At 47.0% G+C, this 12,641-nt stretch overlaps 35 non-coding genes across 35 annotated transcripts; all 35 read right to left on the bottom strand.

The window, feature by feature from the left end:
* Positions 1-522: 522 nt before the first annotated feature.
* trnad-guc lies at positions 523-594 on the bottom strand. The gene has a single exon. It is a non-coding gene; the product is annotated as a tRNA-Asp (tRNA).
* A 361-nt stretch (positions 595-955) lies between these two features.
* On the bottom strand, positions 956-1,026 carry trnag-gcc. Its single transcript has one exon. It is a non-coding gene; the product is annotated as a tRNA-Gly (tRNA).
* Positions 1,027-1,145: 119 nt separating this feature from the next.
* On the bottom strand, positions 1,146-1,217 carry trnad-guc. Its single transcript has one exon. It is a non-coding gene; the product is annotated as a tRNA-Asp (tRNA).
* A 361-nt stretch (positions 1,218-1,578) lies between these two features.
* On the bottom strand, positions 1,579-1,649 carry trnag-gcc. The gene has a single exon. It is a non-coding gene; the product is annotated as a tRNA-Gly (tRNA).
* Positions 1,650-1,768: 119 nt separating this feature from the next.
* Positions 1,769-1,840, bottom strand: trnad-guc. Its single transcript has one exon. It is a non-coding gene; the product is annotated as a tRNA-Asp (tRNA).
* A 361-nt stretch (positions 1,841-2,201) lies between these two features.
* Positions 2,202-2,272, bottom strand: trnag-gcc. Its single transcript has one exon. It is a non-coding gene; the product is annotated as a tRNA-Gly (tRNA).
* Positions 2,273-2,391: 119 nt separating this feature from the next.
* Positions 2,392-2,463, bottom strand: trnad-guc. The gene has a single exon. It is a non-coding gene; the product is annotated as a tRNA-Asp (tRNA).
* A 361-nt stretch (positions 2,464-2,824) lies between these two features.
* trnag-gcc lies at positions 2,825-2,895 on the bottom strand. The gene has a single exon. It is a non-coding gene; the product is annotated as a tRNA-Gly (tRNA).
* A 119-nt stretch (positions 2,896-3,014) lies between these two features.
* trnad-guc lies at positions 3,015-3,086 on the bottom strand. Its single transcript has one exon. It is a non-coding gene; the product is annotated as a tRNA-Asp (tRNA).
* A 361-nt stretch (positions 3,087-3,447) lies between these two features.
* On the bottom strand, positions 3,448-3,518 carry trnag-gcc. Its single transcript has one exon. It is a non-coding gene; the product is annotated as a tRNA-Gly (tRNA).
* Positions 3,519-3,637: 119 nt separating this feature from the next.
* Positions 3,638-3,709, bottom strand: trnad-guc. The gene has a single exon. It is a non-coding gene; the product is annotated as a tRNA-Asp (tRNA).
* Positions 3,710-4,070: 361 nt separating this feature from the next.
* trnag-gcc lies at positions 4,071-4,141 on the bottom strand. The gene has a single exon. It is a non-coding gene; the product is annotated as a tRNA-Gly (tRNA).
* A 119-nt stretch (positions 4,142-4,260) lies between these two features.
* trnad-guc lies at positions 4,261-4,332 on the bottom strand. The gene has a single exon. It is a non-coding gene; the product is annotated as a tRNA-Asp (tRNA).
* A 362-nt stretch (positions 4,333-4,694) lies between these two features.
* Positions 4,695-4,765, bottom strand: trnag-gcc. The gene has a single exon. It is a non-coding gene; the product is annotated as a tRNA-Gly (tRNA).
* Positions 4,766-4,884: 119 nt separating this feature from the next.
* trnad-guc lies at positions 4,885-4,956 on the bottom strand. Its single transcript has one exon. It is a non-coding gene; the product is annotated as a tRNA-Asp (tRNA).
* Positions 4,957-5,507: 551 nt separating this feature from the next.
* trnad-guc lies at positions 5,508-5,579 on the bottom strand. The gene has a single exon. It is a non-coding gene; the product is annotated as a tRNA-Asp (tRNA).
* A 361-nt stretch (positions 5,580-5,940) lies between these two features.
* On the bottom strand, positions 5,941-6,011 carry trnag-gcc. The gene has a single exon. It is a non-coding gene; the product is annotated as a tRNA-Gly (tRNA).
* Positions 6,012-6,130: 119 nt separating this feature from the next.
* trnad-guc lies at positions 6,131-6,202 on the bottom strand. The gene has a single exon. It is a non-coding gene; the product is annotated as a tRNA-Asp (tRNA).
* A 361-nt stretch (positions 6,203-6,563) lies between these two features.
* Positions 6,564-6,634, bottom strand: trnag-gcc. Its single transcript has one exon. It is a non-coding gene; the product is annotated as a tRNA-Gly (tRNA).
* Positions 6,635-6,753: 119 nt separating this feature from the next.
* On the bottom strand, positions 6,754-6,825 carry trnad-guc. The gene has a single exon. It is a non-coding gene; the product is annotated as a tRNA-Asp (tRNA).
* A 361-nt stretch (positions 6,826-7,186) lies between these two features.
* On the bottom strand, positions 7,187-7,257 carry trnag-gcc. Its single transcript has one exon. It is a non-coding gene; the product is annotated as a tRNA-Gly (tRNA).
* A 119-nt stretch (positions 7,258-7,376) lies between these two features.
* Positions 7,377-7,448, bottom strand: trnad-guc. Its single transcript has one exon. It is a non-coding gene; the product is annotated as a tRNA-Asp (tRNA).
* A 550-nt stretch (positions 7,449-7,998) lies between these two features.
* trnad-guc lies at positions 7,999-8,070 on the bottom strand. Its single transcript has one exon. It is a non-coding gene; the product is annotated as a tRNA-Asp (tRNA).
* A 361-nt stretch (positions 8,071-8,431) lies between these two features.
* trnag-gcc lies at positions 8,432-8,502 on the bottom strand. Its single transcript has one exon. It is a non-coding gene; the product is annotated as a tRNA-Gly (tRNA).
* A 119-nt stretch (positions 8,503-8,621) lies between these two features.
* On the bottom strand, positions 8,622-8,693 carry trnad-guc. Its single transcript has one exon. It is a non-coding gene; the product is annotated as a tRNA-Asp (tRNA).
* A 361-nt stretch (positions 8,694-9,054) lies between these two features.
* Positions 9,055-9,125, bottom strand: trnag-gcc. The gene has a single exon. It is a non-coding gene; the product is annotated as a tRNA-Gly (tRNA).
* Positions 9,126-9,676: 551 nt separating this feature from the next.
* On the bottom strand, positions 9,677-9,747 carry trnag-gcc. Its single transcript has one exon. It is a non-coding gene; the product is annotated as a tRNA-Gly (tRNA).
* A 117-nt stretch (positions 9,748-9,864) lies between these two features.
* trnad-guc lies at positions 9,865-9,936 on the bottom strand. The gene has a single exon. It is a non-coding gene; the product is annotated as a tRNA-Asp (tRNA).
* A 548-nt stretch (positions 9,937-10,484) lies between these two features.
* trnad-guc lies at positions 10,485-10,556 on the bottom strand. Its single transcript has one exon. It is a non-coding gene; the product is annotated as a tRNA-Asp (tRNA).
* Positions 10,557-10,917: 361 nt separating this feature from the next.
* trnag-gcc lies at positions 10,918-10,988 on the bottom strand. Its single transcript has one exon. It is a non-coding gene; the product is annotated as a tRNA-Gly (tRNA).
* Positions 10,989-11,107: 119 nt separating this feature from the next.
* Positions 11,108-11,179, bottom strand: trnad-guc. The gene has a single exon. It is a non-coding gene; the product is annotated as a tRNA-Asp (tRNA).
* A 355-nt stretch (positions 11,180-11,534) lies between these two features.
* Positions 11,535-11,605, bottom strand: trnag-gcc. Its single transcript has one exon. It is a non-coding gene; the product is annotated as a tRNA-Gly (tRNA).
* Positions 11,606-11,724: 119 nt separating this feature from the next.
* trnad-guc lies at positions 11,725-11,796 on the bottom strand. The gene has a single exon. It is a non-coding gene; the product is annotated as a tRNA-Asp (tRNA).
* Positions 11,797-12,154: 358 nt separating this feature from the next.
* Positions 12,155-12,225, bottom strand: trnag-gcc. Its single transcript has one exon. It is a non-coding gene; the product is annotated as a tRNA-Gly (tRNA).
* A 119-nt stretch (positions 12,226-12,344) lies between these two features.
* Positions 12,345-12,416, bottom strand: trnad-guc. The gene has a single exon. It is a non-coding gene; the product is annotated as a tRNA-Asp (tRNA).
* Positions 12,417-12,641: the final 225 nt, after the last annotated feature.

Consider the following 12,641-nt stretch of genomic DNA (forward strand, 5'->3'; position numbering starts at 1 on the left):
TGGAGCATTGGTACTAACCCTAAGTTTGGAGTGTCGGGCTTAAACCCTTCTAACAAAAATATCTGTAGAGACTGAATGGTTGGAGCTAGGAACTTCTATGACCCCTCTATGGAAAGCTGAGACTCTCACGAACACGTACGTGTAGTCGATTCTGCCCTATACCGCTCACAAGCCACACAATACTAGTTAGAAGGTGAGGCGTTTGTGGGAAATCCCAGGACATTGTCACAAATGCCAAACTCAAGACAGTTGTCGCTGACAAGTTGGTTACTCTTTCCCATTTAACAACTAAAGCCTTGCACAAAGTGTCGAAATGACATGTTCAAAACTTCTTGCATTGGCCGGGAATCGACCCGGGCCTCCCGCGTGGCAGGCGAGAATTCTACCACTGAACAACCAATGCCTTGGAAACCTGAGTTAACCCCAAAGGCTGGCAATCGTATCATAAAGCTTTTTTCCAAAGAATATTTTCCACTTTGTGGGCTCAGCAACATTGTTCACCCTAAAAAAAAGCAGTCCTTTCTCCCCGTCGGGGAATTGAACCCCGGTCTCCCGCGTGACAGGCGGGGATACTCACCACTATACTAACGAGGAGCAGGTGTGTTGGACCTTTGAAAAAACGTGGAGCATTGGTACTAACCCTAAGTTTGGAGTGTCGGGCTTAAACCCTTCTAACAAAAATATCTGTAGAGACTGAATGGTTGGAGCTAGGAACTTCTATGACCCCTCTATGGAAAGCTGAGACTCTCACGAACACGTACGTGTAGTCGATTCTGCCCTATACCGCTCACAAGCCACACAATACTAGTTAGAAGGTGAGGCGTTTGTGGGAAATCCCAGGACATTGTCACAAATGCCAAACTCAAGACAGTTGTCGCTGACAAGTTGGTTACTCTTTCCCATTTAACAACTAAAGCCTTGCACAAAGTGTCGAAATGACATGTTCAAAACTTCTTGCATTGGCCGGGAATCGAACCCGGGCCTCCCGCGTGGCAGGCGAGAATTCTACCACTGAACAACCAATGCCTTGGAAACCTGAGTTAACCCCAAAGGCTGGCAATCGTATCATAAAGCTTTTTTCCAAAGAATATTTTCCACTTTGTGGGCTCAGCAACATTGTTCACCCTAAAAAAAAGCAGTCCTTTCTCCCCGTCGGGGAATTGAACCCCGGTCTCCCGCGTGACAGGCGGGGATACTCACCACTATACTAACGAGGAGCAGGTGTGTTGGACCTTTGAAAAAACGTGGAGCATTGGTACTAACCCTAAGTTTGGAGTGTCGGGCTTAAACCCTTCTAACAAAAATATCTGTAGAGACTGAATGGTTGGAGCTAGGAACTTCTATGACCCCTCTATGGAAAGCTGAGACTCTCACGAACACGTACGTGTAGTCGATTCTGCCCTATACCGCTCACAAGCCACACAATACTAGTTAGAAGGTGAGGCGTTTGTGGGAAATCCCAGGACATTGTCACAAATGCCAAACTCAAGACAGTTGTCGCTGACAAGTTGGTTACTCTTTCCCATTTAACAACTAAAGCCTTGCACAAAGTGTCGAAATGACATGTTCAAAACTTCTTGCATTGGCCGGGAATCGAACCCGGGCCTCCCGCGTGGCAGGCGAGAATTCTACCACTGAACAACCAATGCCTTGGAAACCTGAGTTAACCCCAAAGGCTGGCAATCGTATCATAAAGCTTTTTTCCAAAGAATATTTTCCACTTTGTGGGCTCAGCAACATTGTTCACCCTAAAAAAAAGCAGTCCTTTCTCCCCGTCGGGGAATTGAACCCCGGTCTCCCGCGTGACAGGCGGGGATACTCACCACTATACTAACGAGGAGCAGGTGTGTTGGACCTTTGAAAAAACGTGGAGCATTGGTACTAACCCTAAGTTTGGAGTGTCGGGCTTAAACCCTTCTAACAAAAATATCTGTAGAGACTGAATGGTTGGAGCTAGGAACTTCTATGACCCCTCTATGGAAAGCTGAGACTCTCACGAACACGTACGTGTAGTCGATTCTGCCCTATACCGCTCACAAGCCACACAATACTAGTTAGAAGGTGAGGCGTTTGTGGGAAATCCCAGGACATTGTCACAAATGCCAAACTCAAGACAGTTGTCGCTGACAAGTTGGTTACTCTTTCCCATTTAACAACTAAAGCCTTGCACAAAGTGTCGAAATGACATGTTCAAAACTTCTTGCATTGGCCGGGAATCGAACCCGGGCCTCCCGCGTGGCAGGCGAGAATTCTACCACTGAACAACCAATGCCTTGGAAACCTGAGTTAACCCCAAAGGCTGGCAATCGTATCATAAAGCTTTTTTCCAAAGAATATTTTCCACTTTGTGGGCTCAGCAACATTGTTCACCCTAAAAAAAAGCAGTCCTTTCTCCCCGTCGGGGAATTGAACCCCGGTCTCCCGCGTGACAGGCGGGGATACTCACCACTATACTAACGAGGAGCAGGTGTGTTGGACCTTTGAAAAAACGTGGAGCATTGGTACTAACCCTAAGTTTGGAGTGTCGGGCTTAAACCCTTCTAACAAAAATATCTGTAGAGACTGAATGGTTGGAGCTAGGAACTTCTATGACCCCTCTATGGAAAGCTGAGACTCTCACGAACACGTACGTGTAGTCGATTCTGCCCTATACCGCTCACAAGCCACACAATACTAGTTAGAAGGTGAGGCGTTTGTGGGAAATCCCAGGACATTGTCACAAATGCCAAACTCAAGACAGTTGTCGCTGACAAGTTGGTTACTCTTTCCCATTTAACAACTAAAGCCTTGCACAAAGTGTCGAAATGACATGTTCAAAACTTCTTGCATTGGCCGGGAATCGAACCCGGGCCTCCCGCGTGGCAGGCGAGAATTCTACCACTGAACAACCAATGCCTTGGAAACCTGAGTTAACCCCAAAGGCTGGCAATCGTATCATAAAGCTTTTTTCCAAAGAATATTTTCCACTTTGTGGGCTCAGCAACATTGTTCACCCTAAAAAAAAGCAGTCCTTTCTCCCCGTCGGGGAATTGAACCCCGGTCTCCCGCGTGACAGGCGGGGATACTCACCACTATACTAACGAGGAGCAGGTGTGTTGGACCTTTGAAAAAACGTGGAGCATTGGTACTAACCCTAAGTTTGGAGTGTCGGGCTTAAACCCTTCTAACAAAAATATCTGTAGAGACTGAATGGTTGGAGCTAGGAACTTCTATGACCCCTCTATGGAAAGCTGAGACTCTCACGAACACGTACGTGTAGTCGATTCTGCCCTATACCGCTCACAAGCCACACAATACTAGTTAGAAGGTGAGGCGTTTGTGGGAAATCCCAGGACATTGTCACAAATGCCAAACTCAAGACAGTTGTCGCTGACAAGTTGGTTACTCTTTCCCATTTAACAACTAAAGCCTTGCACAAAGTGTCGAAATGACATGTTCAAAACTTCTTGCATTGGCCGGGAATCGAACCCGGGCCTCCCGCGTGGCAGGCGAGAATTCTACCACTGAACAACCAATGCCTTGGAAACCTGAGTTAACCCCAAAGGCTGGCAATCGTATCATAAAGCTTTTTTCCAAAGAATATTTTCCACTTTGTGGGCTCAGCAACATTGTTCACCCTAAAAAAAAGCAGTCCTTTCTCCCCGTCGGGGAATTGAACCCCGGTCTCCCGCGTGACAGGCGGGGATACTCACCACTATACTAACGAGGAGCAGGTGTGTTGGACCTTTGAAAAAACGTGGAGCATTGGTACTAACCCTAAGTTTGGAGTGTCGGGCTTAAACCCTTCTAACAAAAATATCTGTAGAGACTGAATGGTTGGAGCTAGGAACTTCTATGACCCCTCTATGGAAAGCTGAGACTCTCACGAACACGTACGTGTAGTCGATTCTGCCCTATACCGCTCACAAGCCACACAATACTAGTTAGAAGGTGAGGCGTTTGTGGGAAATCCCAGGACATTGTCACAAATGCCAAACTCAAGACAGTTGTCGCTGACAAGTTGGTTACTCTTTCCCATTTAACAACTAAAGCCTTGCACAAAGTGTCGAAATGACATGTTCAAAACTTCTTGCATTGGCCGGGAATCGAACCCGGGCCTCCCGCGTGGCAGGCGAGAATTCTACCACTGAACAACCAATGCCTTGGAAACCTGAGTTAACCCCAAAGGCTGGCAATCGTATCATAAAGCTTTTTTCCAAAGAATATTTTCCACTTTGTGGGCTCAGCAACATTGTTCACCCTAAAAAAAAGCAGTCCTTTCTCCCCGTCGGGGAATTGAACCCCGGTCTCCCGCGTGACAGGCGGGGATACTCACCACTATACTAACGAGGAGCAGGTGTGTTGGACCTTTGAAAAAAACGTGGAGCATTGGTACTAACCCTAAGTTTGGAGTGTCGGGCTTAAACCCTTCTAACAAAAATATCTGTAGAGACTGAATGGTTGGAGCTAGGAACTTCTATGACCCCTCTATGGAAAGCTGAGACTCTCACGAACACGTACGTGTAGTCGATTCTGCCCTATACCGCTCACAAGCCACACAATACTAGTTAGAAGGTGAGGCGTTTGTGGGAAATCCCAGGACATTGTCACAAATGCCAAACTCAAGACAGTTGTCGCTGACAAGTTGGTTACTCTTTCCCATTTAACAACTAAAGCCTTGCACAAAGTGTCGAAATGACATGTTCAAAACTTCTTGCATTGGCCGGGAATCGAACCCGGGCCTCCCGCGTGGCAGGCGAGAATTCTACCACTGAACAACCAATGCCTTGGAAACCTGAGTTAACCCCAAAGGCTGGCAATCGTATCATAAAGCTTTTTTCCAAAGAATATTTTCCACTTTGTGGGCTCAGCAACATTGTTCACCCTAAAAAAAAGCAGTCCTTTCTCCCCGTCGGGGAATTGAACCCCGGTCTCCCGCGTGACAGGCGGGGATACTCACCACTATACTAACGAGGAGCAGGTGTGTTGGACCTTTGAAAAAACGTGGAGCATTGGTACTAACCCTAAGTTTGGAGTGTCGGGCTTAAACCCTTCTAACAAAAATATCTGTAGAGACTGAATGGTTGGAGCTAGGAACTTCTATGACCCCTCTATGGAAAGCTGAGACTCTCACGAACACGTACGTGTAGTCGATTCTGCCCTATACCGCTCACAAGCCACACAATACTAGTTAGAAGGTGAGGCGTTTGTGGGAAATCCCAGGACATTGTCACAAATGCCAAACTCAAGACAGTTGTCGCTGACAAGTTGGTTACTCTTTCCCATTTAACAACTAAAGCCTTGCACAAAGTGTCGAAATGACATGTTCAAAACTTCTTGCATTGGCCGGGAATCGAACCCGGGCCTCCCGCGTGGCAGGCAAGAATTCTACCACTGAACAACCAATGCCTTGGAAACCTGAGTTAACCCCAAAGGCTGGCAATCGTATCATAAAGCTTTTTTCCAAAGAATATTTTCCACTTTGTGGGCTCAGCAACATTGTTCACCCTAAAAAAAAGCAGTCCTTTCTCCCCGTCGGGGAATTGAACCCCGGTCTCCCGCGTGACAGGCGGGGATACTCACCACTATACTAACGAGGAGCAGGTGTGTTGGACCTTTGAAAAAACGTGGAGCATTGGTACTAACCCTAAGTTTGGAGTGTCGGGCTTAAACCCTTCTAACAAAAATATCTGTAGAGACTGAATGGTTGGAGCTAGGAACTTCTATGACCCCTCTATGGAAAGCTGAGACTCTCACGAACACGTACGTGTAGTCGATTCTGCCCTATACCGCTCACAAGCCACACAATACTAGTTAGAAGGTGAGGCGTTTGTGGGAAATCCCAGGACATTGTCACAAATGCCAAACTCAAGACAGTTGTCGCTGACAAGTTGGTTACTCTTTCCCATTTAACAACTAAAGCCTTGCACAAAGTGTCGAAATGACATGTTCAAAACTTCTTGCATTGGCCGGGAATCGAACCCGGGCCTCCCGCGTGGCAGGCGAGAATTCTACCACTGAACAACCAATGCCTTGGAAACCTGAGTTAACCCCAAAGGCTGGCAATCGTATCATAAAGCTTTTTTCCAAAGAATATTTTCCACTTTGTGGGCTCAGCAACATTGTTCACCCTAAAAAAAAGCAGTCCTTTCTCCCCGTCGGGGAATTGAACCCCGGTCTCCCGCGTGACAGGCGGGGATACTCACCACTATACTAACGAGGAGCAGGTGTGTTGGACCTTTGAAAAAACGTGGAGCATTGGTACTAACCCTAAGTTTGGAGTGTCGGGCTTAAACCCTTCTAACAAAAATATCTGTAGAGACTGAATGGTTGGAGCTAGGAACTTCTATGACCCCTCTATGGAAAGCTGAGACTCTCACGAACACGTACGTGTAGTCGATTCTGCCCTATACCGCTCACAAGCCACACAATACTAGTTAGAAGGTGAGGCGTTTGTGGGAAATCCCAGGACATTGTCACAAATGCCAAACTCAAGACAGTTGTCGCTGACAAGTTGGTTACTCTTTCCCATTTAACAACTAAAGCCTTGCACAAAGTGTCGAAATGACATGTTCAAAACTTCTTGCATTGGCCGGGAATCGAACCCGGGCCTCCCGCGTGGCAGGCGAGAATTCTACCACTGAACAACCAATGCCTTGGAAACCTGAGTTAACCCCAAAGGCTGGCAATCGTATCATAAAGCTTTTTTCCAAAGAATATTTTCCACTTTGTGGGCTCAGCAACATTGTTCACCCTAAAAAAAAGCAGTCCTTTCTCCCCGTCGGGGAATTGAACCCCGGTCTCCCGCGTGACAGGCGGGGATACTCACCACTATACTAACGAGGAGCAGGTGTGTTGGACCTTTGAAAAAACGTGGAGCATTGGTACTAACCCTAAGTTTGGAGTGTCGGGCTTAAACCCTTCTAACAAAAATATCTGTAGAGACTGAATGGTTGGAGCTAGGAACTTCTATGACCCCTCTATGGAAAGCTGAGACTCTCACGAACACGTACGTGTAGTCGATTCTGCCCTATACCGCTCACAAGCCACACAATACTAGTTAGAAGGTGAGGCGTTTGTGGGAAATCCCAGGACATTGTCACAAATGCCAAACTCAAGACAGTTGTCGCTGACAAGTTGGTTACTCTTTCCCATTTAACAACTAAAGCCTTGCACAAAGTGTCGAAATGACATGTTCAAAACTTCTTGCATTGGCCGGGAATCGAACCCGGGCCTCCCGCGTGGCAGGCGAGAATTCTACCACTGAACAACCAATGCCTTGGAAACCTGAGTTAACCCCAAAGGCTGGCAATCGTATCATAAAGCTTTTTTCCAAAGAATATTTTCCACTTTGTGGGCTCAGCAACATTGTTCACCCTAAAAAAAAGCAGTCCTTTCTCCCCGTCGGGGAATTGAACCCCGGTCTCCCGCGTGACAGGCGGGGATACTCACCACTATACTAACGAGGAGCAGGTGTGTTGGACCTTTGAAAAAACGTGGAGCATTGGTACTAACCCTAAGTTTGGAGTGTCGGGCTTAAACCCTTCTAACAAAAATATCTGTAGAGACTGAATGGTTGGAGCTAGGAACTTCTATGACCCCTCTATGGAAAGCTGAGACTCTCACGAACACGTACGTGTAGTCGATTCTGCCCTATACCGCTCACAAGCCACACAATACTAGTTAGAAGGTGAGGCGTTTGTGGGAAATCCCAGGACATTGTCACAAATGCCAAACTCAAGACAGTTGTCGCTGACAAGTTGGTTACTCTTTCCCATTTAACAACTAAAGCCTTGCACAAAGTGTCGAAATGACATGTTCAAAACTTCTTGCATTGGCCGGGAATCGAACCCGGGCCTCCCGCGTGGCAGGCTGAATTCTACCACTGAACAACCAATGCCTTGGAAACCTGAGTTAACCCCAAAGGCTGGCAATCGTATCATAAAGCTTTTTTCCAAAGAATATTTTCCACTTTGTGGGCTCAGCAACATTGTTCACCCTAAAAAAAAGCAGTCCTTTCTCCCCGTCGGGGAATTGAACCCCGGTCTCCCGCGTGACAGGCGGGGATACTCACCACTATACTAACGAGGAGCAGGTGTGTTGGACCTTTGAAAAAACGTGGAGCATTGGTACTAACCCTAAGTTTGGAGTGTCGGGCTTAAACCCTTCTAACAAAAATATCTGTAGAGACTGAATGGTTGGAGCTAGGAACTTCTATGACCCCTCTATGGAAAGCTGAGACTCTCACGAACACGTACGTGTAGTCGATTCTGCCCTATACCGCTCACAAGCCACACAATACTAGTTAGAAGGTGAGGCGTTTGTGGGAAATCCCAGGACATTGTCACAAATGCCAAACTCAAGACAGTTGTCGCTGACAAGTTGGTTACTCTTTCCCATTTAACAACTAAAGCCTTGCACAAAGTGTCGAAATGACATGTTCAAAACTTCTTGCATTGGCCGGGAATCGAACCCGGGCCTCCCGCGTGGCAGGCGAGAATTCTACCACTGAACAACCAATGCCTTGGAAACCTGAGTTAACCCCAAAGGCTGGCAATCGTATCATAAAGCTTTTTTCCAAAGAATATTTTCCACTTTGTGGGCTCAGCAACATTGTTCACCCTAAAAAAAAGCAGTCCTTTCTCCCCGTCGGGGAATTGAACCCCGGTCTCCCGCGTGACAGGCGGGGATACTCACCACTATACTAACGAGGAGCAGGTGTGTTGGACCTTTGAAAAAACGTGGAGCATTGGTACTAACCCTAAGTTTGGAGTGTCGGGCTTAAACCCTTCTAACAAAAATATCTGTAGAGACTGAATGGTTGGAGCTAGGAACTTCTATGACCCCTCTATGGAAAGCTGAGACTCTCACGAACACGTACGTGTAGTCGATTCTGCCCTATACCGCTCACAAGCCACACAATACTAGTTAGAAGGTGAGGCGTTTGTGGGAAATCCCAGGACATTGTCACAAATGCCAAACTCAAGACAGTTGTCGCTGACAAGTTGGTTACTCTTTCCCATTTAACAACTAAAGCCTTGCACAAAGTGTCGAAATGACATGTTCAAAACTTCTTGCATTGGCCGGGAATCGAACCCGGGCCTCCCGCGTGGCAGGCGAGAATTCTACCACTGAACAACCAATGCCTTGGAAACCTGAGTTAACCCCAAAGGCTGGCAATCGTATCATAAAGCTTTTTTCCAAAGAATATTTTCCACTTTGTGGGCTCAGCAACATTGTTCACCCTAAAAAAAAGCAGTCCTTTCTCCCCGTCGGGGAATTGAACCCGGTCTCCCGCGTGACAGGCGGGGATACTCACCACTATACTAACGAGGAGCAGGTGTGTTGGACCTTTGAAAAAACGTGGAGCATTGGTACTAACCCTAAGTTTGGAGTGTCGGGCTTAAACCCTTCTAACAAAAATATCTGTAGAGACTGAATGGTTGGAGCTAGGAACTTCTATGACCCCTCTATGGAAAGCTGAGACTCTCACGAACACGTACGTGTAGTCGATTCTGCCCTATACCGCTCACAAGCCACACAATACTAGTTAGAAGGTGAGGCGTTTGTGGGAAATCCCAGGACATTGTCACAAATGCCAAACTCAAGACAGTTGTCGCTGACAAGTTGGTTACTCTTTCCCATTTAACAACTAAAGCCTTGCACAAAGTGTCGAAATGACATGTTCAAAACTTCTTGCATTGGCCGGGAATCGAACCCGGGCCTCCCGCGTGGCAGGCGAGAATTCTACCACTGAACAACCAATGCCTTGGAAACCTGAGTTAACCCCAAAGGCTGGCAATCGTATCATAAAGCTTTTTTCCAAAGAATATTTTCCACTTTGTGGGCTCAGCAACATTGTTCACCCTAAAAAAGCAGTCCTTTCTCCCCGTCGGGGAATTGAACCCCGGTCTCCCGCGTGACAGGCGGGGATACTCACCACTATACTAACGAGGAGCAGGTGTGTTGGACCTTTGAAAAAACGTGGAGCATTGGTACTAACCCTAAGTTTGGAGTGTCGGGCTTAAACCCTTCTAACAAAAATATCTGTAGAGACTGAATGGTTGGAGCTAGGAACTTCTATGACCCCTCTATGGAAAGCTGAGACTCTCACGAACACGTACGTGTAGTCGATTCTGCCCTATACCGCTCACAAGCCACACAATACTAGTTAGAAGGTGAGGCGTTTGTGGGAAATCCCAGGACATTGTCACAAATGCCAAACTCAAGACAGTTGTCGCTGACAAGTTGGTTACTCTTTCCCATTTAACAACTAAAGCCTTGCACAAAGTGTCGAAATGACATGTTCAAAACTTCTTGCATTGGCCGGGAATCGAACCCGGGCCTCCCGCGTGGCAGGCGAGAATTCTACTGAACAACCAATGCCTTGGAAACCTGAGTTAACCCCAAAGGCTGGCAATCGTATCATAAAGCTTTTTTCCAAAGAATATTTTCCACTTTGTGGGCTCAGCAACATTGTTCACCCTAAAAAAAAGCAGTCCTTTCTCCCCGTCGGGGAATTGAACCCCGGTCTCCCGCGTGACAGGCGGGGATACTCACCACTATACTAACGAGGAGCAGGTGTGTTGGACCTTTGAAAAAACGTGGAGCATTGGTACTAACCCTAAGTTTGGAGTGTCGGGCTTAAACCCTTCTAACAAAAATATCTGTAGAGACTGAATGGTTGGAGCTAGGAACTTCTATGACCCCTCTATGGAAAGCTGAGACTCTCACGAACACGTACGTGTAGTCGATTCTGCCCTATACCGCTCACAAGCCACACAATACTAGTTAGAAGGTGAGGCGTTTGTGGGAAATCCCAGGACATTGTCACAAATGCCAAACTCAAGACAGTTGTCGCTGACAAGTTGGTTACTCTTTCCCATTTAACAACTAAAGCCTTGCACAAAGTGTCGAAATGACATGTTCAAAACTTCTTGCATTGGCCGGGAATCGAACCCGGGCCTCCCGCGTGGCAGGCGAGAATTCTACCACTGAACAACCAATGCCTTGGAAACCTGAGTTAACCCCAAAGGCTGGCAATCGTATCATAAAGCTTTTTTCCAAAGAATATTTTCCACTTTGTGGGCTCAGCAACATTGTTCACCCTAAAAAAAAGCAGTCCTTTCTCCCCGTCGGGGAATTGAACCCCGGTCTCCCGCGTGACAGGCGGGGATACTCACCACTATACTAACGAGGAGCAGGTGTGTTGGACCTTTGAAAAAACGTGGAGCATTGGTACTAACCCTAAGTTTGGAGTGTCGGGCTTAAACCCTTCTAACAAAAATATCTGTAGAGACTGAATGGTTGGAGCTAGGAACTTCTATGACCCCTCTATGGAAAGCTGAGACTCTCACGAACACGTAGTCGATTCTGCCCTATACCGCTCACAAGCCACACAATACTAGTTAGAAGGTGAGGCGTTTGTGGGAAATCCCAGGACATTGTCACAAATGCCAAACTCAAGACAGTTGTCGCTGACAAGTTGGTTACTCTTTCCCATTTAACAACTAAAGCCTTGCACAAAGTGTCGAAATGACATGTTCAAAACTTCTTGCATTGGCCGGGAATCGAACCCGGGCCTCCCGCGTGGCAGGCGAGAATTCTACCACTGAACAACCAATGCCTTGGAAACCTGAGTTAACCCCAAAGGCTGGCAATCGTATCATAAAGCTTTTTTCCAAAGAATATTTTCCACTTTGTGGGCTCAGCAACATTGTTCACCCTAAAAAAAAGCAGTCCTTTCTCCCCGTCGGGGAATTGAACCCCGGTCTCCCGCGTGACAGGCGGGGATACTCACCACTATACTAACGAGGAGCAGGTGTGTTGGACCTTTGAAAAAACGTGGAGCATTGGTACTAATAAGTTTGGAGTGTCGGGCTTAAACCCTTCTAACAAAAATATCTGTAGAGACTGAATGGTTGGAGCTAGGAACTTCTATGACCCCTCTATGGAAAGCTGAGACTCTCACGAACACGTACGTGTAGTCGATTCTGCCCTATACCGCTCACAAGCCACACAATACTAGTTAGAAGGTGAGGCGTTTGTGGGAAATCCCAGGACATTGTCACAAATGCCAAACTCAAGACAGTTGTCGCTGACAAGTTGGTTACTCTTTCCCATTTAACAACTAAAGCCTTGCACAAAGTGTCGAAATGACATGTTCAAAACTTCTTGCATTGGCCGGGAATCGAACCCGGGCCTCCCGCGTGGCAGGCGAGAATTCTACCACTGAACAACCAATGCCTTGGAAACCTGAGTTAACCCCAAAGGCTGGCAATCGTATCATAAAGCTTTTTTCCAAAGAATATTTTCCACTTTGTGGGCTCAGCAACATTGTTCACCCTAAAAAAAAGCAGTCCTTTCTCCCCGTCGGGGAATTGAACCCCGGTCTCCCGCGTGACAGGCGGGGATACTCACCACTATACTAACGAGGAGCAGGTGTGTTGGACCTTTGAAAAACGTGGAGCATTGGTACTAACCCTAAGTTTGGAGTGTCGGGCTTAAACCCTTCTAACAAAAATATCTGTAGAGACTGAATGGTTGGAGCTAGGAACTTCTATGACCCCTCTATGGAAAGCTGAGACTCTCACGAACACGTACGTGTAGTCGATTCTGCCCTATACCGCTCACAAGCCACACAATACTAGTTAGAAGGTGAG

The sequence above is a fragment of the Oncorhynchus gorbuscha genome, linkage group LG11, assembly GCF_021184085.1.
Source record: "Oncorhynchus gorbuscha isolate QuinsamMale2020 ecotype Even-year linkage group LG11, OgorEven_v1.0, whole genome shotgun sequence".
In the NCBI taxonomy this organism is placed as follows: domain Eukaryota; kingdom Metazoa; phylum Chordata; class Actinopteri; order Salmoniformes; family Salmonidae; genus Oncorhynchus; species Oncorhynchus gorbuscha.